This window comes from Pyrgilauda ruficollis, unplaced genomic scaffold, assembly GCF_017590135.1.
Source record: "Pyrgilauda ruficollis isolate IOZ18807 unplaced genomic scaffold, ASM1759013v1 scaffold47, whole genome shotgun sequence".
Lineage (NCBI taxonomy): Eukaryota > Metazoa > Chordata > Aves > Passeriformes > Passeridae > Pyrgilauda > Pyrgilauda ruficollis.
The window spans coordinates 3,372,027-3,397,650 of record NW_024526266.1 but is presented as its reverse complement, the minus strand read 5'-3'; the positions used below and the strand labels follow the sequence as shown (position 1 = coordinate 3,397,650).

At 51.9% G+C, this 25,624-nt stretch overlaps 1 long non-coding RNA gene across 1 annotated transcript; it reads right to left on the bottom strand.

Moving 5' to 3' along the window:
* Positions 1-16,165: 16,165 nt before the first annotated feature.
* LOC121359819 lies at positions 16,166-18,926 on the bottom strand. Its single transcript, XR_005956087.1, has 3 exons — positions 18,855-18,926; positions 18,368-18,501; positions 16,166-16,388 (listed from the first exon to the last, which is right to left on the bottom strand). It is a non-coding gene; the product is annotated as an uncharacterized LOC121359819 (long non-coding RNA).
* Positions 18,927-25,624: the final 6,698 nt, after the last annotated feature.

The following is a 25,624-nucleotide window of genomic DNA, read 5'->3' as shown; positions in this document are numbered from 1 at the left end:
CCCTGGCGTAAGGCTGGGACACAGCCTGGGACACGGGCAGGGACACAGGCAGGGACACAGCCTGGGACATGGGCAGCCTGCTGGGGAGGGCACCGAGCCAGCTGCTCCTCCCTGGGATGAATCCCCAGCGCTCCAGGGACATGCTGGCCATCCTGCCCCATCCCAAAGCAGGTTGTTTCCCCAAATCCCAGCAGCACAAAGTGTGTCTGTGGGAAAACCGAAGAAAAGCCAGCAGGGAAAAGCATTTTTTTGTAAGTGAGTTGCTTTTGTACCTGCACAGCGAGATGCTTAAATAACTTAATGCAGGAAATCATTTTGGCTGCTGCAATTTTGAAGGCTCTGAAATAGCTTTGCTGCTCCCTGGGGAGCTGGGAGCAGTTCAGGCCTGGCAGCTTCCAGCACCCTGCAGGTGAGGTGCAGCTGCTCCAGGCAGCCTGTGGGGCAGGGCTGGGGGGAAATGGGGCTCCTGGGGATTGTGTGATGCTCATCGTGAGTTTTTTTGGAAGGAGAGTGTTTGAGGTGAGCAACGGGGGAGAAAGAGCTCATAAAGGGAATAACAGCTTGCTCCAAAAACCTGGGAGCATCAAGCAGCCAGGGAGTGCTTTGTCTGGCTTCCTCCATGAGTGTCCCTCTCGTGGGAGTGTCACCCACATGGAATGGTTTGGGTTGGAAGGGACGGTAAAGATCACCCAGTTCCACCTCCTGCTATGAGCAGGGACACCTTCTACCATCCCAGATTGCTCCAAGCCCCATCCAGCCTGGCCCTGAACACTTCCAGGGATGGGGCAGCCACAGCTTTCCTGGGAAACCTGTGCCAGGGCCTCCCCACCCTCACAGGGAAGGATTTCTTCCCAATATCCCCTCCCAACCTGCTCTCTGTCAAGCTGAAGCCATTCAACAGCACCCAGCACATGCCTCCTGCTTTCCTCTGATCCCTTGTTCCTTTTGGCCACCAGCCTTGGTTATATCCACAAGCCACACTGGGCCAACACTAGCCCAGGTGTCACATCTGATGTTTGTCACCTCTCTGCTCCCAGACAGGGCACTGCAGGCACTCCTGGCCTCTCCTACCATTCATGGAGTCCAGCTGGGAAAATCCCCAGAAGAGACTTGGCAGGTCTAGAAGCAAAAGTAAAGGAAGCTTTGGCTTTATAAAAAAATTTGAAAACCGGATCACTTTGTCCCAAAGCAACTGAACTCAGCCCAGTACGTCTATTTTTTGTTACATTATGTACTGTACTCCAGCCTGTTTTCCCAAGCCTTACAAAAGCAAGTGGATCCTCATTTTGTTTGCCTGCCCCAACCCTCAGTAACATGCTGAACTGGCTGGTTTTGGGGAGGTCTGGCAAGGATGTTAATTCCTCCCAATATTCTGGTCTTGCTGGCTGTATGAAAACAAGTGCCAGTGCTGGAGGTTGGCTTGATCCCAAGCAGTGAGGGAAAGGCTTGTTGGGTCCCTGGTTTCCCAAAAATCCCCATCTGGTGGGAATTTGTCAGCTGGAGCATTGAGATGGGGCTGCCCTGATCCCAGGCACCTCCTCCCCTCCCAGCCTGCCAGCAAACACAGCCTGGGAGGATTCTCTGGTGTTTTGGGATCCAGAGAAGGGCTGAGGGCCCTGCACCCTGCCTGATTCTCCAGTGACCTTTTTCTTCTTCCCATCCCTCTTGCAGTGGCCTGCTTTTCCCAGCCTGGTTGGTAATCTTTAAGAATAGGAGGCAACAGCCTAAAATGCCTCCTGAGGAGCTGGATTTTAGTCCCTCCCTATGGCACTGCTGCTCTGGCTCCCTGTAAATCATCTCACCTCTGCCAGGACTGAGCTTTCTGCACATCCTCCTCCCCCAGCCAGGGCAAAATGTGCCCTGAGGGTGCTGGAGTGGTGGGAAATGGGGATTTGTGCCACCAGGCAAGCTGGGATATACAGCAGCCACCTCCGGCTTGTCACTGGAGAGGTGGATAGGACAGAAAATGGACAGAAATGGACACTGGATAGGACAGAAAATGGACAGAAATGGACACTGGATAGGACAGAAAATGCTGAGCAAGGCTCAGGAGGGTCCAGGTGTGTGTAATGCAGCTAAAAGGAGGTGAGATAAGGGGGAAAGGGGGAATAAAGCAAGGCAGGGGCAGCATTCTGACCACCACAAGGCATCTGAAACAGGGTGGGATGCTTTGTGTGGGCAGCCACCAGGCAAGGGACGCGTGGCTCTGCTTTGTCCCGGCAGCTCTGGGGAGCAGCTCTGGAGCTCTTCCTTCTGCCAGGCCAGGACACAGCCTGGGGCCGGGGCTAAAAATGTTCTAACAACATTTGCATCCCATCCCAGTGGGTGTGGGTGCTCTGGGAGGCTCCATCCAGCCCCTCCCAGCCCAGAGTCAGCATCACAGCCTGGGACACCTCGGGAAAGGGAATGAGGCACCTGGGGGGCTGCTGGGGCAGGGACCTCTCCTCCTGCCGGCCTCCTCACCCCTTCATTTCAACACACTCCTGCACTTCCAGCTTGTTTGCACAGCTCAGAATGTTCTGGGCATTATCAGTGTTTGCACTTTTGCCACTGTTTGTGCTGGTTGCACTTTAAAGGCAATAAAGTCAAGCTTTGTTTGCCTACAAGGAAGCCGTGGGGTTTTTCCCCCCAATACGCCAGAGCTCGCCCTAAAACACGGCACCAAGCACCCCTGGAAGGCCTGGGCCTGCTTGGGATGGTGTTCCTGGGGGAAAAGGGGCTGGGTGTGCACAAACACATGGGGTTCACACCCCATGCACCCCAAGACTCTGCCTGCCAAGCTTTGAGCTTCACGGGGAGGCTGACCCAGCACCCTCCCCCTTTCACCCCAGAGAAGCCAAGGGATCTGTCCTGGGGTGACTTTGTGATGCTTGCACTCCCATTTGCCTGTTTAGCCCAGAAATAATTTCACACCTTTAAGAACGGAGGAGATTCTGAAATCATTTCCCTGAACCAGTTGGGGAAGGGGCTGCTTGAATTTGCTTTCTAGAAGAAACCCCTTTAGAGGTTTTTTTACCAAAATTGCCCTAAACCAGGACAGAATCCCACACCCCACAGCCCCATTCCCGAGTGGCAATGCCACTTCCCCCCGAGCCCTGGGGGTCAGGGGGCAGTGCGGGAGCCAGGTGTGCTGATGACACACGGGGGGCACAGGGAGGTGACCTCACCTGTGTGCCCGGCCACCACTGCTGTCCCCACAGCTGGCACCACCTCCTGCTGCCTGCAACTCGCTGTCCCTGTCCAGGGGGTTGAACATTAACAGGCTGGGGCCAGTGCAAGGCCAGGGGAGACTCCAGAGTGTCTGGGGAAGGGTGTTATTGCTGGAGAAAGCTGTGCTAGGAAAGCTCTGCTGTGCTGCTCAGGGACCTTCTCCCAACTCCCTCCATCCTCCTCAGCTCCCCAGCTGCTTTCTCCACCTCTCAGCCAGGTCTGGGCTGCCCAGCACAGGGTATTTTCCAGGCTGCCCAAGCCTGAGCTGCCTGGCTTTGTGCTGACCCTCTGGGGGTGATGCCTCCTGCCCCCCTGAGCTCCTGGTACCGCTCCAGAGCCTCGGGATGGGGCAGAGCCCACGGCAAACCGAGGCTGGACATGAGTGACCACAGCTGCCTGCTTTTCCTGGAAGGGCAATGTTCATTGTAACTGATCCCTGGATTAAGGCAGGGCATTTTCCCCGCCCTGCCGAGGCACACGGTGCTGCTGTCACCTGTCCAAGGAGCAGCCACCAGCAGGAGCTCCCTGTAAACAAGGCGCCTGCTGGCCAGGGACTGGGAGGGACCAGGAAAGGCACAAACCTCAGAGCTTTAGTGGGGTTTAAGCTCGCAAAAAAAACCCAAAAAAACCCCACCAAAAAAAAAAAAACAAACAAAAAAGAAAAAAATCCCCCCCCAAAAAAACAAAAGACAAAAACCCCCCAAACCCCCTAAACTAAAAGAAAACAATAACAAAAAAACCCCCACAAAACAAAAAAAGCCAACCCCCCCCCACCACAAGCAAAAAAAAAAAAAAAACCCCCAAACCCCCTAAACTAAAAGAAAACAATAACAAAAAAACCCCCACAAAACAAAAAAAGCCAACCCCCCCCCACCACAAGCAAAAAAAAAAAAAAAAAAAAAAAAACAAACAAAAAAGAAAAAAATCCCCCCCCAAAAAAACAAAAGACAAAAAACCCCAAAACCCCCTAAACTAAAAGAAAACAAAAAAACCCCAAAACCGCCAAAAAAACCCAAAACCACCAAAAATATCCCAACTCCCCCCAAAAAAACCCAAAACCCCAAAAAACCAAACTAAAAGAAAACAATAACAAAAAAACCCCCACAAAACAAAAAAAGCCAACCCCCCCCCCCCACAAGCAAAAAAAAAAAAAAAAAAACAAACAAAAAAGAAAAAAATCCCCCCCCAAAAAAAACAAAAAAACAAAAACACCCAAAACCCCCAACAAAAAAAAAAAAAAAAAAAAAGAAAAAAAACCCAAACAAACAAACAAACAAAACCAAAGCTGTGTCTGGGCTTGAAATAATGCCTGGGCAGGACCCAAAATGCAGGTGCTGCGCTGGCTCACCCTGCCCTCTCCTGGACACCGGCTCGCTGGCAAGCTGCTCCCTTGGGGAAATATCCGGGATTTTTAACTGCCCTCCCTCCAGAAAACAGCCTGAGCTGGCTGAGGGTGCAGCTTGCACAGGGCTGTTGGGCCAGGGAAGGACTGTGGCATGAAATCATGGATTTGTGGAATGGCTTGGGCTAAAATTCAGCTTAAAGACCATCTAGTTCCAACCCGGGGAAACGTTGCATCATTTGGTGTGACCTGGTGCCTCCTTGGCGAGTCAGCACCGAAGGCTGCCTGAATTCCACATTTTATTAGTGGGGAATTTTCCATTTTCTGGGCCAGGAGGGAATGGCTGTAGTGCTGTCTCCATCTCAGAGGAGGAGGATGCTGCTGTGGCTGCCTGCAAGCCCAGCACTGAGCCCTCTCAGTGCTGCTGGGGTTTTTTTGGCAGGCCAGGGTGGCTGTGCCTTGCTCTGGGGAGGAGGTGCTCACTGCAGCTGCCATCTGGAAGATCTGAAAAGCAGCCTGGGATGTGCCTGGTGCTGCCTGCTGCCAGCCAGCGTGGGCTGAGCCCTGCAGGTGGGCACAGGGCACACGCTGGGGAGCTCAGCCTTGCCCAGCAGAGCCTTGGCTGCAGCTCATGTTCTCCTGTTTCCATCCTCTGGAGCATCTCTCCTCCTCCTCCTGCTGCTGCCAGCAGCTCTGCCCCGCTCACATCCACACCGATGCTGCTTGGAGTCATCCAGGTGTTGTTTGCCCTAAGGGACTGTGATGCCAACGTGTTGCAACCTAGAGGAAACCTCTTTAGAAGTTTTTCTGCCAAAGTTGCCCTAAACCACAACAGAATCCCACATCCCACAGCCTGAGCAGCCCCTTTCCCAAGTGACAAGGCCACTTCCCTCTGAGCCTTAACCTCTAATCCTGCCTTAGCCCAAACCCAGGGATGGAGGCATGGGGTGAGCTTGGGCTGGAGGCACAATCCAGTCCCCAGTTTTATCCCAAACCTTGCAGACAGGGAGCACAGGGTGAACATACCCCTGGTGCTAATTGCTGTCTGTAATCCCAGGATTATGTTTTACTGCTGGTTATATCCCTGTTATGTTCCCAGCTCCATTCCCTACCCCTGGCCAAACCAGAGCACAGCAGGCCTTGGGATCCTCCTAATTAAATGCTGTTTTAAAAATATATATATCACAGTTTTTAGTGCAATTTAAAACACCTGACATAAAGACCCAGCTCAGCTCAGAGACCCACATCCCTCCCAGCCTCCAAACACACCCAGCATGTCCCAGGGAGTAGAGGCTGAGCAGAGAGCCTGAGCAATGCCACTGGGACCACAGTTGATCCCCATCCCCTTCCCCTTGCCTGGAAATAAAGAAAGGACCCATTTTGGGGTGCTGAGCACTGCTCATCCCAGAGGGAGCAGCTGTCTGAGGCATCCCCTGGGAATGGCTCTGTTTCATCCATGGACCGGAGCAGTTTATAAAATTATCAGGGCCAGATGAATTGTGATTTTTGTTCTAGCAGACAGGCTGCACCCAGGGAACCTTGCAGGAGATAAATCATGGAGTAATTGTATTTCTGCACCTTCCTCCCTCCTTGGCTTCAAATAAATGGGTTTAAACTGGTCCCAGCTATCTGAAGAGGTGGTGCTGAGAGATGGGAAGAAAGGAGAGGGAAGGGGCAGCAGAAGGCTCTCCCAGCCCAGGGTCTGGAAGGTCCTGAGGGTCTCCTCACCATGAACCCAGGTGCATTCCTGTGCAAGGAATCACATCTGTTCTTGCTCTTCCCTCCCTCCCAGTTCCAAGACAGAGCACAAGCAAAAGGATTTGCTGAGGCTGGGGAGGTGGGACTGGAGAAAACCTCTCAGCAGCTCTTGCTGCAGTTCTGCAGAGCTTTTTGGCCTGTAGGTTTTTTTACTTTATTTGGTTTCACCATGTCTGATTTTATTGGATATTTCTGCCTTTTATGTGGCCCAGTACTCAGAACAGTCCATTTGGGAGGAGGCTTGATCCATACACACATCTGCATGTATAAAAGCAGGGAACAAAGAGACTCAGGGCACATAAGTGAGAGAGAAGAGGGGGATTCGATTTATACTCCCACACTGGGGCAGCAGGAGTAGGATTTTAGGATCTGCTCAATAAAGGATTTGAGGTTTCTAAAAGACACACAGCCCCAGAGCCCTGAAATAATAACCATTTTGGAAAGCACTGCTCTAAAAAGAAAAAGAAAAAAAAAAAAAAAAAGGAAAAGAAAAATCCCTACATTGATGTGGCAGTCCATGAACACCAGCATCAATTTTGAGCTCCCAAAGGCCATCAGGGTGGGTCCCTGCTCCCTCTTCCTCCACGTGACAGAAATTATTCAAATTCTTCTCTTCCAGCAGCCAGGCAGCGATCCCGCGCTGCGTCGGCCGAGGAGCAGATGCAGCTCTGGCAGGCGCTCAGCAAAACACCAAGTGAGCAAGTTTTTCTGCCTCTCCACACATCCTCACCATTCCTCAGAGCGGGGCGTAATCAGCCTCCGTTTGTTTTCACAGTTCAGCTCCAGAATAGATGGGAACACGAGCTGCAGCCAACTGCTCCTGCTGCTGGAAAACAGGGGTGGGAAAGGTGCAATTCCTACTCCCTGTCTCCTTGAGCTTTGCCCACGAAGCAGTTAATAAGTGAGGCAGCCCAAATCAAGCCTTGCAGGTGCCAAAGGTGCCTCTTGACAGGTTCTTTGCTGTCAAAAATACAGGCACTTGCTATGATTCAATATCCATGAGCTCAGCCTGCTTCTCTGGCTGATTTACTTCCCCAGCGTTGCAATGCATTTGCAAGAGTTAAACCATAGTGTGCACCAGCCAGCCTGCCTCCAAGTTTGTTATCAAACCCCCAAGACTTCATCAAGGCTATTAGAACATAAATTGCTCTAAATTAGGAAAGAAGAAGCTGAGAAAACAAATACCAAGATTGCAAGAGCTAACTGTGAAACACCCGAACTATAACCAATCACATATACTGAGAAATACAAGCAGAAAACGAGTGAACAAAACAAAGGCACCAATCAATCAAGACGTGTGTACTTAGTAGTTTGTAGAATCTATAAATATGTGTGTAATGTAAACAATGAACAGCTTCTGCTTAATCATATTAGTTGTACAAGAGTCCTAAGTTTTCCACAATACCCCAGCTGAAACATATCACCCTTCCTGACTTCCCCTAAGCTGGAGAAGGGAAATCAAGCTGTATGTGCCTTTATACTACACCCCAACCACCCTGGGAATATTGGCAAGGTTGTTGGACACCAACTCTGTTCCTACAAAACATAGCGTGGGATGTGAGGGTTCAAAAACTAGATTTCTTGCATGGAATGGAAAAAAACACCAACACTTGAACTAGGGATGGGGAAATGCTTGAAGAAAGACCTTGCCTTTTTTTTTTTTTTTTTTTTTTTGGTGATTTATGCAGCTTTTCTGGCAGCTGTGCAATGATGGAGAGTGTTGGTGTGACCCAAATATTGCAGGGCAGAACAGGGAGGGTCCTTCCACTCTCCCCTCTGCCCGTGGGTGCTTCACCCCCTGCTCCCTGTCCCTGGGTGCCACTGTGCTCCTGGGGATGATGCCTTGTTCAGGCTGATCTGGAACAGAGACCAGACAGAGCTGAAGAATAAAGCAGGGATTTATTAGCAGGTATTAGTTAGATCCACCTTGGGCAGCACAAGAGCCCAGCCAGGGCTACACTCAAGATGAACCAAAATGGTCACAAAATGGACAGCTGGTCTCGTGGTCTCTCACTTTTATAAGTTCTGGTCCATTTGCATATTGGAGCTAATTGTCCAATTCCAGCTTTAGCCCATGCAGTCCCATCCTTCTTGTTTTTCTCTCTTCAGCCCACGCTGTTTGTGCTCTTGGCCTGAGATTTGGATCATTTGTCCTTGGTGCCCAGCTAGAGAAGGAATTGTTTTGTGTCCCTGCTCTGTGCACAGAGCTCACCATCCCCTTATATGAAGCCCAGACCCACACACTAAAGCAGCACACAACCTGAAAAATCTAAAAACCAAAACCTGAGGCATCGGGGATAACTCTCCACACCCTCCCCACGAGGCCAAGGACAGCAAAGGGCGTTTGCTCATCCTCCAACCTCAGCCCTGCAACCTGCCTGGCACAGGCCTGGCACACCGGGAGCGAGTTGTTGGCAAACAAGCACAGCCAATTTCCTCATCTCCAAGTGATTTATCTGCAGAAGGGAAAGCTAACCCAGCCTTGACATGCTGCTTTTTATTCCCCTTGGTTTTGCAGCCAGGAGAGCCAGGGCCTGAGGAGTCCAGCGAGTGTGGCTGAGGTCAGGCCACAAATCAGGCTCTTTCAGGCTGGGGGCCCATGCAGCTGATTTATCTGCTGTCTGATGCTTCCTTATTTTTAGTGCATTTGCTGGAGTTCCTCATTACTCACAAAGAGCTTATTTGGGATTCCCTGTCCCCAGGGATGGTCCCTGCTGGGCGTTGTTCAGGATGCCTGAGCAATGGAGGTGACTTTCTTCATCCCACCGTCATCTGCAAGCAGCTAGACACGAAGATACAAAGGAAAGATGTGGAGTTTCCTCTGCTGGGATTGTGGATTTGGGGCAGCATGGTGAAGACTGAGTCACTGGGGGCTTTGCAAGTCTTTCCATGCATCCTGGGGCTGCAGTGGGCCACGAGATGCTCCACAAGCCCGTGTGAGCAGCGTTTTTATCTCAACAAAGAGATAAAAACCTGGCACAAAGGTTATTCATTTCACACAACCTTGCCTTTAGGCAAGTGGCTTTTGAAAAAAGTTCATTTTTGGGACACGGGCTGCCCAGCCCCATGCACTCACACCAAACCAGCAGCAGCAGCAGCTCCTAAAGCTGTGATGCTCCAAGCACAGCCTCTGCATGGGAACACAGCTAATTTTAGCTCCTCAGAACGTGCAGCGTGGTTGAGATTGGCTGCAGTCAAAGAGATCCTGCTGGAGGGGGCTTGTTTGCTTAATATGCTCCAATATTCATCATCCTTAAATCCAGCTAAGAGTGTGTGTGCCCTCAGGGACCTCCTCTGCACTCAGGAAAGGTGGACATGAGGGTGTCCTGACCAGCAGGGCCCGTGCAAAGTGAAAGCCAACATTTAGCTGGGGCTGAATCAGCACCATTGTGGGCTTTATTCTCCATACCAATACCCAGGACACGGACCAGGATGAGCAGAGGAGTTGCCTTGTTGACTCGAGGAGCAGAGAGGCTTCCCTGCAGGGTCAGCAGGGTGGTTGTGGCACGCAGGAGGTGGCACTGGACTTTGCCCAGCCGCAGGAAGGTGTTTACTGCTGTAACGGCAGCTCCGGCCTGGCAGCTTCCCAACATGCCAGGCTGGGATGGAGCGGAGGACAGGGACCCCAAGGGGCTGTGTGAACTGCCCCCTTTCAGAGTTTAGGGTTGTCTCCCTGTTCTCCCAAAGCAGATTTCAGTACACTCCACTGGGCAGGTGTTTTCTGTTTGTCGTGCCACCCTGGAAGTGTTGGCAGCGATGGGTGATGCTCCTCCACTTTATCCGGGGTTGCTGTCACCTACAGGGCTGCAGCCCTTGAAGCTGTAACTTGATTCTGCAGCCCTATAAATACGACCAGAGCACCCTATAAATATGGCCAGTGCAAAACAGTAACAGTAACTGCAGAAACAGTCACCTAATCCAGTTAAATATAAGGACTGTAATCCAGCACATTAGCTGAGCGTGGATGGGGAGCCACAGGGACCCCAGGATGGGGAGCCACAGGGACCCCAGGAGGAGTCTCTGCCCAGTGCTTGGTGCTCTGCAGGCAGGAGGAATCCCAGGCAGCTCTTCACTGCTGTGCAAGCACCCTGAGGATGAGCAGTTTTGCAATGGTGAAGGTGGTGTTTGGCCATGCAGCAGACCAGTTCCTAGAGAGGTTCATGAGGAATTTGCCACGGGATTTTTGGGCATGGTGTCAGCTCCCATGCTGGGGCTCAGAGGCTGCTCCTGGTGGTCACTGGAGACTGATCTCTCTTTCTGGAGTCACCGTGTCCTGTCACGTCACCAGTCAAAGGTTTGTTGGCAGCCTGGGAGCTGCACAGAATGCTCAGCTGGTGCCTCCCTGGCACGATGCACACACCCCTTGGGTTTCACACTGGGAAACTCCTTCTTCCCCCTACACCATCTAAACAGTGGCCAGGTGACACCAGCAGGGCAAACAAGGGGTTGCAAACAGAGGTTTCAAACCCAGCCCAGAGGAGCTGGAGACTCACCTGGAGGTTGTCATTCCCCCATCTCCCCCAGGCCCATGGGCACACCTGGGAACAAATGGGGACCAGGGTGACTCAGGAGCTTTCCCAGACCTACCTGCAGAGAAGGGGAGCACATGCATTGGAGCAGTAGGGCATGGACATTTCTCATTTGTGGCACAAACCACATTTTCCCTTTTTTACTACCGTAGGAAGCTTCATTTGGAAGAAAATATGACAGCACGTTGCTCAGCTGGCTCTGCAGGGCGTGGAAAACAAGGGGGAGGGATGGGAACAGCAGGGAGGAGAGGGCAGAGCAGAGGAAAACCTCAGCTCAGGCAGTACAGTGCCAGGGCTGGGGGGAAACTCACTGCATGCCATTTCCCAGAGTCATCTTTGCAGTCCTGGAACCAAGAGTCGGATCCTGGAAATGCTGCTGGAAGAGAAAAGATGCACCATAAATTTTAACTGTAAGGCAACCCTGAAGAGGCAATAAATATGCCTGCATGCACATCCCCATGCCAAGCTTCACAGCTCTTCCCATTCTGACACCCAGCTGTGGCATCTGACCCCTGGGACCTGTCCTGCCCCATTACAGAGGCCTCACCTGAGCCCTGTCCAGCACGTCATTCCCAAAGCACACCCTCCTGATAATTTTATTTCCCTCTTTAATCCCCTGCCCTGTCTGAGTGGCCAGGGCAAAAGGTGGTAAACAGGAGGGCATGGGAATCCCGGGGCTGATGGCAGAGATTTACAGCTCCTGCTGGAGTGGCTCTGAGCTCAGGAGGGTGGCTGGAAGGGCAGCTCAGTGAAGTGCAAAGGAATGGGCAGCACGAGATACCAAAGCTGGAAATTATTCAGCCCACCACTGAATAATTTCCTCCTGGCTAGGCATGTCCTACCAGGCTCTAAATCCTCCTTCAAAAGGATTTAATAAATCCTGCTTTCCCCATCCTGCCCAAAGCAGACACTCCTGTGTGTAAGGTGGGTCCATCCCCCTGTGTCCTCTGCAGCCCACAGCAAACGGGTGGGAGCCCTTCCCAGTGTTATCCCTGCATCACACCATCAGCCAAGGAGGAGCTGGGAGCAATGTCCTGGGAAGGTCCCTGCAGCAAGCCAAGGGGGTGGAGATGGGGACAGCCCCTTCTCTGGCTTCTGAGTCACTTTCAAAGAGAAGAGGGAGGAAGACCAGGAGCTGGTGTGATGGAGGCACAGCAGATACCATGCTTACCTCTGATCTCATCTTGCTTCCAGTCCCTGGAGGAAATGGCCTGGCACACACCAGCAGGACCACTCTCTGCTGATCAGCTTCTCCCGAATCTGTTTAGCCCATAAATTAGACTCAGCATCGTGGTTATAACCAGCAGCTTCCAGTGGGGCAGAGCCAGAATCCTTATTCCAGCCTATTTCTTTTTGTGTGTGTGTGTGTGTTTGGCTTTGGGGGGTTTTTGGAGTTTTTTTCCTTTTTTTGCCTGCAGTGGAAGGGAAAAGATTTGAGTGGCTCCATTCCCCACGTGCACTGAACAGGGAGGCTGAGCAATGCCATGGGATCGTGGTAGCCTCAGTGATGCACCTTAAAAGCCTGAGCAAACTGGAAGCCCTTTGGGGCACCACCAGCAGCAGGCAGGGCTTAACATGCAATGCTGCTTGTGCTGCTTGCTCCTTGATTTACGCCTTGAACAGATTTCAAAGCTTTTGGCACCAAAAGAAGCGACAAAGACCTGGCCCTGGAAGAAGGCTGCAGCTAGAAACGCAGATGCTGTATCACTTCTTTTTGCTGGGGATGGCTGGGAAGAGAGGCCAAGGAAATGAGGGTGTATTTCATGTTGTCTTTGTGATTTGGTGCGATGCCAGAGTATTCAGCACTGAGGGAGGAGGGGAAGATTATCTTTGCTCCAGAGAAAACTTAGTTGTTCTTCCAGGGAAGTCCCCGCTGAGGTTTGAAAAATGAAGGGAAGGTCACTCCTGATGCTCTGGACTGACCACTGCCCTGCTCAGATCACAGGCAAGGATGGGAATTGCCCCAGGCCCAGGGCCATGCCTCAGCAAACACCCTCCTGAAGGTGTTCTCCCTCCCATAACCCTGGTGCAAAGCTGGCTGCCCCCCTTGCCCACTCCCTGCTGCCCTTTCCCATCCTCTTGGCCTAAAAGGCTGAGCTGGAGCTCAGGCAGCCTCTGCCTTGGTTCTCTCATGAACACGGAGCTGTCCTGCACCAGGAGGACCCTTACCCTACTGCAAAACCCATCTGTATCCCCAGCCTGGACACGAAAAACACACCTTGAGGCCTTTTTAAGAAATAACACCTCTTTACTGGCACAACTCCTACCAGCACTGCCTGTCCCATCCCTGTGCAGGGCAGAGCCCGCGGTGCTGAGCTGGTGCCGCTCTCCTGGCAGTGCCCTCACCCCTGGGAGCTGTAATTCCTGGAGTTTCCCTCAGGCAGCTGTAGCAGGAGAGCTGCCACGGGATGTCCCAGGCTGCTCCGTGCCCCTGGGCCCGGCTCTCCTCGCCTACACAAACCATTTGTGCAAGAAGCCCTGGGCTGAGCCTGCCCTGGGCTGGAGCAGCAGCAGCACGCACAGGGACACGCTGCCCCTGCCAGCTGTCCCTGCCACCCTCCTCGACAACTGGCACGGCTCAGCTGGTGTTCCAGCACATCTGCAGCCCCACACAAGCTCTGTCCCTGTGGTTTTCCCCACACAGGGCCTGCAGGACTCAGCCTGACCCCTCTTTGCTCACAGCAGGCAGGTGTTCTCCCTCCAGCCCTTTAGGATCCCCAGAGCCGAGCAGATGCTTGTCCTATTATCCCTTCATGACATCCCAAAAAGCCAGGGGAGTGTGGCACTCCTCTAGAGGTGGCTGCAAAGTGTTGGGATGTCAGGACAATGCCCTCTGGCTGCCACCATTGCTGGCAGAAATTTCCCTGCAAGGCCACTACCTTCAAGTCCTCAGCTTACCCTTCCTGAAAGGTGCCTGTGCTCAGCTGGGGCTGGGCTCTTGCTCCAGGCAGCACTGACACAACCAGAGCACACAGCCTCAGGCTGCACCAAGGAAATACAGCCTGGATATCAGGAAAAAGTTTTTCACAGAAAGAGTGATAAAGTTCTGGAATGGCTGCCCGGGGAGGTGGTGCAGTCACCATCCCTGGGTGTGTTTAACAAAGCCTGGATGTGGCACTGGGTGCCAGGGTTTAGTTGAGGTGCTGGGGCTGGGTTGGACTCGATGATCTTGGAGGTCTCTTCCAGCCCAGTCATTCTGGGATTCTTTGATTCTTACTGAGATCCCATATGGATTTATTTGCTTTAAGCTACGACACAACACCCCAGGCTGAGGCTTCAGCAGGATGCAAATTAGAAGAGCAGAGAATCATAGAACGTGGGTAGGAAAAGAGCTCTAAGATTGAGTCCAGTGTTGTGTCTGCATGTTTTTTAAATACTCCCTGGGATGATGACTCCTGCATTTCCCTGGGCAGCCTTTTCACTGCCATCAGTGCCGTGGACACAGCAGAGCTCCTACATCTCCACAGAAGCGCAGTTACCACCTGGCCTCCACCACTCCCATTTCAGCACAGCTCTGCATCTCAGCAGCAAACACGGGGTGTGTTATCCTGCCTGCACCACCAATCTGGGGTCCAAACACCCATCCTTTATGTCAGGGATGGGCACTGCATATCTCTGACACCTCTGTGCTCAAGGTGTGGCAAGGTGAGGTGCCCCAGGAGCAGGCCAGGTAAGACCAAAATATGGTTTATTATCCTGCTCCCAGTCACCATCAGCTCATGCCCTGTGGCCTGCAAAAAGCCCTGGTGCACGGAGGAGGCAGAGGAACTAAAAACAATCCAGCATGTTCAGTGTTTTCATCCCTGCAGCGTCCTGTGGAGTTCTGGAGGGCAGCAGGCAATCCCTCTCCCTCACTCCCGGTGCCCCAGGAGCTCGGGAATCACACCAGCCCTGCTCCAGCCCCTGCTCCCCAAACACAGCAGCTGCTGCAAGCACCGGCAGAGATGAGGAAAAACAGCAAAGAGGAGGGGGAAAAACAAACCCCTTGAAACGATCTGGCTGGACCCAGGGAGGACCAAGCCCTGCTTTTCTCGTCCCACCTCTAAAATACCCGTGATTAAGAACAAGGCTCCCTTGAGCAGCGATGAAATCTCCTCCTATGTTTCTGAGGCTATTCTGCTTTGCTGGGAAAAGGAGGGGAGCTGCCTGCAAGCTCCAACCCACGCCTCCCCTCCGGCCCCGCATTGAAAAACAAGGGGCTGTGGAGGAAGAAGGAGGCGAGAAGGGAAACATGCCGTTCCTGCGGCTCCAGCAGCACCTCCTGCCCCTCGCATCTCCGCGGCGCAGATTGGCCGGATCGGCCGGGACGGGGGGGTGGGAAAGGGAGCCCACTTTGGTGTTACTGGGCAGACTTGGGGATTTTGGGGGGGATGGAGGGAGGGGGGGCCAGGGGCACACGCGCCTGCGTCGGGAGGGGAGCGCGCACAGGGCTCGTTTTGTGGTGCTGGATTCCTGCTCGCCTCCGCCGGCGCGCTGGGACACGGCGTCAGCTGCTCTCTGTCTCATGCTGCTATTTGGGCGACAGCGATAGGGGGGACAGAGATGGCGAGGGGGGGCTCGGGGTTGGTGCTGGGCTCCGCGGTGCCCGCCTGAATGTCCCCATTGTGCTGGCAGGGAGGGAGCAGGAAGCGCTGGCATCGCCTTGGCACCTCCCCGGCACCCTGCCAGCGTGGGGACCCCGGGAAAGGGGCAAGGGCTGTGCCCCCCCAGGGGGTGGTTGGGGAGGGGGAAGGGAGAGGAAATTGGGAAAAAGTTACGAAAAAGAGAGAGAGAAAAAAAAAAAAAAAAAAAAAGACAAGGTCTGGAAGTAGAAAGTGTTACCGTGCAGAAAGGGGATTGAAAGGAAAGGGAAAAACACAGCCAACCTCTTTGTCTGCTACACTTGGGCAGTAAAAATGGCGTTTTTCTACGGGCACTTAAAAAACTCCTGCCACTTGCCCCCAATGCTAATTTCATCCCAGGTGGCTGGCCCAGCACAGGGCTAAACTGATCCCAGCTGGATGTTTCACCCAGCCCTGGAGCCTCTCTGAGCAGTCCCTGGAGCCCCCCCACCCCGTGCTTTACCACTGGGGATCTCCCCATTTTGCAGCCCCTGCCACCCAAACTGCCCCCTCTTCCTCCCTCCCCAGAGGATGGGAGCTGGGCAGGGGCACTCTGGGCACCGACACCTGTCCTGGCCATGTGCAGCCTGGGTTCACCTGGACAAGGTCTCGTCCTCCATCAGCACCGATTGAGAAATGCCAAAATTGCTCAGTGTTCCCGCACAGCACAAACTTAAACCTGAAACAGCAGCCAGAAACTTCAGTGGCAGCAGAAAATGATCTTTTATTTTCCCTCTTTCCTTACAACATGTGAGAGCAAACTGATTTCTTTAGGCCAGAGCCCAAGAGAAGATTAAAACCCTTTGCCAGAAGGCTGTGGCAGGTGTTCTCTCCATCATCCTGCAGGAATGTCTGGGGTACCTCTGGAAAAAGTCTGAAGGAAGGGTGCAGGCGTCCGAGGTGGATGGGACAGGGTGGGAGGAAAACTTCCTAAATTACCTTAAAAAGCTTTGAAAAAAAAAATAAAAAGAGATTTTGGAGTAACATTTTGGAGAGCATCTTCAAGGCCCTGGTGCTTTGTCAGGGGAAATACGGGTAGGTAGGACCCTCATGCTGGACTTGAGGTGACAAGTTATGGGTGTTAGCCCACTAGGTTTTTTATATTTCTTCATTTTCTTAAACCCACTAGGTTTTTTTATATTTCTTAATTTTGTCTGCTCATTAGTGTGGAAATGAGAAAGTTCATCACCCCGTTCTAAGCAGAGGGAATATAAATAGGATCATGAAAGCAATCAGGACTTGCTTCATGCAAACAACCAGAAAAGCCATCCTGGTTCCAGTTTCCTGGTGTTTCCTGTGTGATGTTTGCATTAATTGATTGCATTAATTGATGCTCTTTGTCATGGGGAGGAGCTCCCCATGACACTCACTCCTTAAAGGCAGCACCTGTGGTTACACTTTTGGGATGTACACACCAATAACTTGTGGTTTGTCCAGAGCTCAGCATGCCACTGCTGAGCACGTGGAGGGCAACTTCCAGTCTGGGGGTGTCACCCTCCAAGGACCTGTGCCACCACCACAAACACCTTTTTTTGCAGGTCCACCTGGCACCTTCCCGGTGGCCATCACGAGAGAAGATGGGGTAGGTGGCAGCAGCTTGGAAGATGCAGCCCTTGGCATCTCTGAAAGCCAAGCAAAGCCCAAGACAAAAGGATTTGGAGAGCCACGCTCATTAGAGAAGGAAGTGAGGTGTTTTTCCCTTGTGGATGTGAGCTTCTATTCATGGTTCCTCATTAGGGCTCCAACAACCTGTGGAGCTATCCCAACTTTGGGTTGGCAGTGTCTGCGTTCCTATCAGCTTGGAATTGTCCATTGGGCAGGTCACTCGAGGGGAAAAAAAAAAATCAAAATCCCATGCAATTATTAACCCTGTGCTCAGTCTCAGCTCAGTGGATGCTCTCCTGGGGTGACCCAGGTCACTGACCTGGCCCTTCCGCTCTATTCCCACTCACTCCACGGACTGGCCAAAGCCAATACCAAAGGATTTTAATTAAAACTCCTTTCCACCCACAATGGTGGGCATTTAGGCTGTTAATTGCAGAGCAGACAGCCTCTCAGTGAACCAGTGACTGTCCAGCTGGCCAGTGTAGCCTTTCCAAGTCAAGGGTTGGGAACATTAGTGCTGAGCACAAGAAGGGTCTTTCATGGCAAGGACACGTACAAAACAAAATGGATGATGATGATCATCATCATTAGGAGGCAAAAAAATGGGAAGAACATTTTCTTCTGCTGGGTAAGGGTGGAAACTGGGCTTGGAGCACATCTCTGCCATGTTGAAAAAAACAAAATGGAAGAGGGAAACGTCTGACCCTCACAACAAATGCACTCATGGCACGTTGATTTCCTTTGTACTCTCTCCACTTGTTACATTTCCTAGGGAGGGATGATCAGGTTTTATCTGCTGTTCCACTGGAGGTATTGGAAGCTCTTGCAATGAGGGTCTTAAGATCAACAGAGAGGCCTTGTCACCTAAGTCATATAAGGATGCATCTCCCTTTTTCATGACAGCATTGAGGCAGTGGCTCCCAGGCTCTGTGAGATCCACAGACAGCTAGAACAGATCCAGAAGCCCTTCTCTGGTACCTCCATACAGTGCAAAGTCATATCTTACTGTGTGTTGTTGTTCCTCAGGCTCAAAGATGTGTTTTATAATGCTGCTCTTCATATAATTCTTGTTGCTCCTGTGTTTCAGGTCACCCATTTCTCTTTTTTTAACACCCAATATTTCCAGTGCCGTTGATACCCCCTCAGCTCTGCCTCATTCACACAGCTCAACATTGCTCTTCTGCTTTTTTGGGTCATTCGCAGAAATATGAAATAAGCCAGGTCCTGAAGCTGACATTTGGGTGGGTTCAGGAGAAACCTTCCCTTTGCCTGACAGTTCCCCCTGGAACTCCAGCCATGGCCACCAGCCAGCGCAGACTCACCTTCATCCTGCTCTCCAACCACATACAGGTCATTTCATGCTTCAAAATCCTTTGGAGATTTTGCAGCCTTCCCTGAAGGAGAACAGTCTGGCTCCTTCAGTGCAGTTCAAGCACCCACAGCAAGGACAGGCATCCTGTGGAGCAGAGGATGGGATTTGGTGGGGATGTCACAGATGTCAAAGCCAGGTTGGATGGGGTATAGAGGAACCTGCTCAGTGCAGGGGGGTTGGACTAGGTGATCTCTAAGGCCCCAAAGAACTCTGTGATGGTATGAAAGGAAATCTTCTAGCTATGGAATTTCTCCCCCAAAACAAGCCAAGGTCTGCTGCTGCAGCACTCAGCTCTTACAGCATGGAGAAATCCCATACCACCCGTGCCAGGAAAGAGCAAAACCTCCCTCCCAGTACAGCCCACCTGGGCTGGACACCACCCAGCTGCCAAACCCACCTTCCTCGGGCCATCCACACATTAGGCTGATTATAATTACCTGCCAACCTAATTGCACCCTTTTCCTAGGAGAAAGGGAGATGCTGAGCATGGCTGGGAAGCTACTGGTAATTAGAGGGATATTTTTATAACCTGTACTGAGTGCCTCATATCAGGAGAGCAGAGCCAGGCATGCAAAAAGCCATGGTATGTATCTAAACACTCTCCTCGTGCTCCTCACAACTAAATAGCAGCAGCAGCAGCAGCACAATTCACTTGGCAGACAAGAAAACCCCAGCTCTGCCTTCATGGTCTGGGTGTGAGGATTTAAAGGATGTTGTGTTGGTTTGCTTGCTCAGAGTTTAAGCCTGCCTTTGCTGGGCAGCACAGGAAAATGAAATGCTCTTAGGAGAAAAAAATTCTAGAAAATCAGAAAAACCAGAAAATTCACCTTGAAGTTAAAAAGGTCTTCCTCTCAATTTCCAAGCACATCTTCAGGAAACCATAATTTGGTCTTTCTGCCCTAAAATCATCGCCAGCTTTCCCCTGGAAAACAATCCCAGTGTATTTGTAATTGAGGGATGTTGACTGGAAGATGAAAACAAGCTGGTAAGGAAAGTTTTTGCTTTCAAATGCTACAGCTTTGCTGTTTGGAAACTTTCTCTTTTTCATGTTCTCCTTCCCAGCCAGTTCACATTTTTGTTCCAATCTTTACAGGGCCAGCCAGGCACTTGTGTGCAGAGCTGTTGTTAGTGTGTCATGGATAGCAACACATACCTAAGGGAAGGAGTCAACATTTGCTGGAAACGAGCCTGGCTGAACTCCCTTTCTCCCTCCCTCATCCAAATGGCCCCCAGCTTTGGAAAAGTTTTCCTCCAACTCTGAACTCGCTTGGCCCCAACTGCTATAAATAGTCAGAACAAAACCTCCCGGGCCAAATGCCCCGAGTGTTTCGAAAGCTTTGATCCTGTGCTGCTTTTTGGGAGCTGGAGCCTTTTCCACTCGTGCAGCTGGAGCCCATATTCCTGCTCAAAGCAGGGGCAGGGAGAGCTGTCCATGGGGCTGGGAAGGGGTGGGAATCCTGTGAGAAGACCCTGTGCAGACCCTCCTCACCTCTCTCAAGGTGACCCAGCATCAGAGAAGGAGCAGGAGACAGGGAGCCATGATACTGGCCTCGAGTCCAGGAACTTTCCAGCATGGAAAAGGGGCTTCCAAGGAGGTCAGGGAGGGACTTCTGACAAGGACACTGAGCAATAGGACAAGGGGCAGTGGTTTTAAACTGACAGAGGGCAGGCTTAGATTGGATGTTAGGAAGAAATTCTTCATTCAGAGTGGTGAAGCACTGACACAGGTTGCCCAAAGACGTTGTGGATGCCTCATCCTTTGAAGTGTTCAAGGCCAGGCTGGATGGGGCTTGGAATAACCTGGTCTAGTAGAGGAAGGTGTTCCTGCCCATGGCAGGGGGTGGACTAGAAGATCTTCAAGGTCCTTTCTAGTCCAAACCACTCGATGATTCCATGAGTTCCTGTGAGGAGAACCATCCCTCAGGCAGGGGTGGTAAGCAAACCCTCCTCCTCCTCACTCCCACCACTGGGTTTATGTTCTGTCCCCGCTGTCCTGCGGCTTGAGGGTGCTTTGCTTCCCCATTCCTCCCTCTGGGTGTGCCTGGCCCTTGTGCCTTGGCACTGCTTGCCTTGGCCAGAGACAGAAGTGGAAAGACACAAACATCAGGGAAAAAAGAAAAAAAAAAAAAAAAGAAAAAAAAAGAAAAAGAAAAAACAAAACAGAAAAAGGGCTGCTCTTGCAGTATTTCAAATCCATTAAGCCCAAAGTGGGAATCCTAGGAGAAAGCTGGCTCTCACAAAACCCCAGGCCAAGAGGTTTGAAACAGCAGTCCCAGGATCTGCATCTTCCCTGCCACCAAGATCTCAAGAGTTTTGGAGGAGCAGAGCTCAAACACTTGCAGGGGTGTTCAGCAGCCAAAGCAGGCACTCAGGCACGCTCCTCCTCAGGGCAGCACCTCCTTTCCTACTCTGCATTCCATGGGTTTGTGTGTGTGTGTGTGTACCTCAGAGCTCCCACATCCCAGCCAGGAAAGCAGCTTTTGGCCCAGATGGCTTTTCCCCTGCCACAGCTCTTCCTCTTGGGAGCAGAAGCCAGCCACAGCAGTGTGCACAGAGCAGCACAAGGCTTGTGGCAGAGCTGGGGCTGGGCAGCTCAGGATAACTCCCCAGCAGTGTCCTGGGAGAGGGGACCTCGCTGCCCACCATGGCTGGCAGGACAGGGGTACAGCACCACCCTCCCCTTGTGTTCCTTCAGCAGCAATCGCATTTCTGAGGAGTTCTGCTGCAACCTCACACTAGGCCAATGCTTTCCCCCAACCAAGTGACTTTAGGGTGGCTACAGGACATTGTGTTCCCAAGCAAACCCCACTTGAAACTGTTTGGAAGGGTTTCAAACCCCGCCAGCGAGTGTGTGCCCATTGCCTTCTCACCTTGGAGGAGGAGAGCAGTGGCGAAATCGAGGTTCTCTGGAGATTTAGGGGAGCTGGCATGGGTTTGGGCTGTGCCTCTGAGGAGCCAGCTTAGCTAATCCTGTGTTGGGAAAGGGCTGAGGTCAGCCCCATTGCCCTCTGTCACTGGCGGGGATCAGTATGGGGGCAAGAGAGCCCGGAAATTATTCCTCAAGGGAAATGGTAAATAAAGTAGCCCAGCTTTAAGGGAGCACTGGAAACACCCAGACAGAGTCCATTGCAGAGAAGAACAGAGTTTGACCTGTTCATCTCCCTGCTGCACCCCACGGTGGGTCAGACAGGGCTCGGTCCTGCTGCCTTGTGGGGTAGCTGGGCAGGTGACAGTGGCCACACAGTGCCCAGCCTGGTGTCACCTGGGAAAACCCATCCCGGGCTCTTCAACTTGATAGGACTCATCCCCTGGATCCTTCCAGGGAGTTTTGCCCTCATTTCCCTGCTCCTCAGTGCCACGGGACAACCCTCCCCCGGCCACCAAAGGGGCTGCAGCCCCCAGAACCCCGCTGGGTGGGCTGCCGTGGCCTCCTGCACGCCAGCCCGTGGCACCCGGCATGGGGTGGCTGCTCCCCGGGGGAACAGGCTGTCCCGCGGGGCTTTTGGCAGCGCGCTGCCTCCGAGGCGAGAGCTGGCTCGGCGCTTTGTTTTATGTCCTGTTTATCCTGCCGAGAGAAACAGAGGAGTCCAGTGTGCAGGAATCTCGCGTCCTCGCCCCGCTCCCCCGCCGCATGAGAGCTGCTGAGCAAACAGGAGAGAATCAAAGGCGGCTGCGCCCCGCTGGGTTTCCGCACCGCCGGCCCCGCTGCCAGCTCTTACATAAGCTCGGCCCGGGGCTGCTCTCGGGGCTTTTTCCTTGTAAACCAAGCAGCAAAGGCTCTGCAGCTGTGCTAAGCCCTCTGCTGATCAGGGAACATTTGGGGTTTTGCCCCCTCGATGCACAGCCGTGGTACATTCAGCGGGTTGTTGGCACGGTGCGAGGGGACGAGGCAAGCCGGGATCTCCCCGCGGCATCCTGCACTCTCCAGACTCAGCACAGCAATAGTGTATTTGTGGGGACCCTCGTGGCACGGAGGAATGATGAATCTGACTCCATAAATTAGCTCAGAAGGCTAATTTATTATTTATTGATACTATATTATATTACAGAATACTATACTAAACTGTACTAAAGAATACAGGAAGGATACTTACAGAAGGCTAAAAAGATAACAATAAAAACTCGTGAGTCTCTCCAGAGTCCCGGCACAGCTTGGCCCCAATTGGCCAAAGAGTCAAAACAATTCACATGAAACCAATGAAACAATCACCTGTGGGTAAACAATTTCCAACCACATTCCAAAGCAGCAAAACACAGGAGAAGCAAATGAGATAAGAATTGTTTTCCTTTTTCTCTGAGGCTTCTCAGCTTCCCAGGAGAAAAATCCTGGGCAATGGGATTTTTCAGAAAATATGACAGTGACACAGCACCAGCACTTCATTTTATCTCGTCTCAACAATTGTGGTATCCCCAGCATAAGAACGACATGGAACTGTTGTGAGGAGGCCCACAAAGTTGACAAGAGCATCTCCTCTCTGGAGATAGGGTGAGAAAGTTGGGGTTGTCCAGCCTGGAGAAGAGAAGGTGGCATGGAGACCTCACAGCACCTTCCAGTGTCTGCAGGTACCTACAGAGGAGCAAAGAAGGGACTCATCATCAGGAACTGTAGTGACAGGACAAGGGGGAAGGGGTAGAAATTGAAAGACAGCAGGGTTAGATGGATATTAGGAAGAACTTTTTCCCTGTGAGGGTGGTGAGGCCCTGGCACAGGTGGCCCAGGGAAGCTGTGGCTGTGCTGTCCCTGGAATTGTCCAAGGCCAGGCTGAACGTGGCTCTGGCAGCCTGGTCTAGTGGAGGTTGTCCCTGCCCATGGCAGGGTGTTGGAACTAAATGATCTTTGCAGTCCCTACCAAGCCAAACCATTCTGGGATTCTCTGATTTATCTCATCTCACCCTCTCCAAGACTCAGCATTGGGGCATCTCACCTTCCCCTGCTGGAAAAAGAAGGTGCTTTGTCCCAAATCTGTTCCCTCTCTCCTTTGCTCCCAGAACATCACAGGTTTGTCACCATGGCCTGGGTGTGTGACCTTTCCACCAAGCACAGCCTGAAGCACCAGAGCATCTTGATCCTGTCATCTCTAGCTCCCCAGTTGCCCCCAAAGCCATGCCCTGTGTGGGTTATGAGGATTCAATTCCCCAGCTCTCCTGGGCATGACCTCTCAGCAGAGCAGGAATGAAAACCCTGCAGACATAAAAACACAGAGAATATTAAATCCTCTGTGTCTGTGCCCTTCACCACCAGGCATGGCCTCACCGTCCCCTCCAGCTCAAGGACATCCTCTGATTTGGCAGGGTGACAGCTGCCAAAGGAGGACAAGGAAGAATGATGTCACCCTACCTTCTCTTTTCATCCCTACCTCCTTTCCCCCCTCTCTCTGTGTGCCTTTCACTATGAGAAAAGGAAGAAATAAGAGTTTCATGCTTTGAGAGGTCCCTGGGAGTCAGGGTGGGAGCAGAGGTGGCTCTGAGGGACCCCTTGCCCCCACACCAGGCCCCAGCCTTGTGGGGTACCCCAGGAACAGCTCCTCAGACTCTCCAACTCTGCCTAGACCTGCCATCCATCCATCTCCAGCAAAACTCTATCATCCTCTACCATGCAAAAGTATTCCTACTTCCTACATTTTCTGAACTCTGTTTAATAATTTCTAATTAAAAGCAATTTTAAAAGCCTCAAAATGCCATTTTCCTGGGTTTTCCCATCATTTAAACTGAACAGCACACAGCCTTGTTTACCTGCATGCTCCCTGAGCCCTTAGCAGGGAACTCCTCTCTTTTCAGCATGAGGAATTAAATCAAATTAACTCATGCTTGGAGCAGTGGCAGGATCAGGCAAATCCTGGCTTGGCTCTCTCTCTTTAGACTACATCTTGCAAACAGAAGGGCTGGAAACAATTTTGCTTTAATTGCTTTTTAAAATGCAGCCAGCAGATGGTTTGGTAACCCGAATTCATGACTTTCCACAGCTCCAGGCTGCTGGCTTGGGAACCAAAGCCAAGAAGAAGCCAGGTAGAGAGGGACCCATCCCGCCTGCTTCATCAAAGCTCCGGCCAGGATGCCCAAGGCAGGATTGTCCAGGCTGACCCAGAGGGACAATTTGCAGTTGTCAGGGCCACCTCGACACAGAAACACTCTGGGTAAGCCTGGAGAACCCAGGAGTGCATAACATGGGCCACAGCTGCCTTGGAGTGCATGGCACGGTTTCTCCGTGGCCTGGCCACACATCCCTTTGTCACTTTGTCCCTGGGGGCTGTATCCATGGACCCATGCCCAAGAGCATCCCAGCTGCTGTTTGAAAGCTCCTGAATCAGGCAAGCAGGGTCCTTTTCTTGCTGGCTCTCTCCCTGAACTGCTGTGTGACTTCACACTTGTCCCTTCACTGCTCTGTGCCAGTGTCCAGGGTGTTTCCATGCCAAACAAACCGGGAATGCTGACTGCCAGGCCTACACACCAGCTGCAAACCTGTGCACTGCAGCAGGCTTTTAACACCTCCTGACCCGGGTGGTTTATCCTCCACATGAAATTCCCACCTCTCCAGGAACACCCAGGTGTTCAGTGTCCCACAGTTCCCAGAGCTCTGCCCCAAAGCAGCCCCATCACAGAGCAGAAGAACTAAGTCCATCCAGAAAACCTCACAAACATCTCGTGAAGCCGGGTTGTTTTTCTCTTACCAAGTAATTTGAAATTCTTGGAAGGCAATCAGGAAAGTACAAAGTATTCCAGCTCAGGACAGCCTGGGACTCATTCCTTAGAGGCACAATGGTTGTTTACTCAATCTCTCATACATTAATATCTAAAAATTCATGAGTTCAATTGTAAACAAGTAGTACTGGCTTTACGGTGGTGTCTATTTAACAATAGTGGTTCCAGCCTGAATGCTGATTGCCTTGTTATCCTTCTTCTAATCTGGCTATCAGAGGGTCGAGATCTTGCAAAATTATGGGAAATATTTCAAGCCCATTTATTTCTGGTTTTGAAAAGCATCCCTCTGAAACCCAAGGCCAAAGAGAGACTATTTCAAATGAACATCGAAGAGCACAGGCAGGGAGAGGAGCTGTTTGTGCCAGCACTGTCCTCTGGCTCAGGAACAAATGAGGAAAAAGCCAGCCATGGATATATCAGTGCTGGAAATCTGGAGAAGATTCCTGACTGTTGAGAGGGAGGGTCCCCAGGGCAGTCCCTAAGGGGACCAGCAATCAGGTGTGCTGGT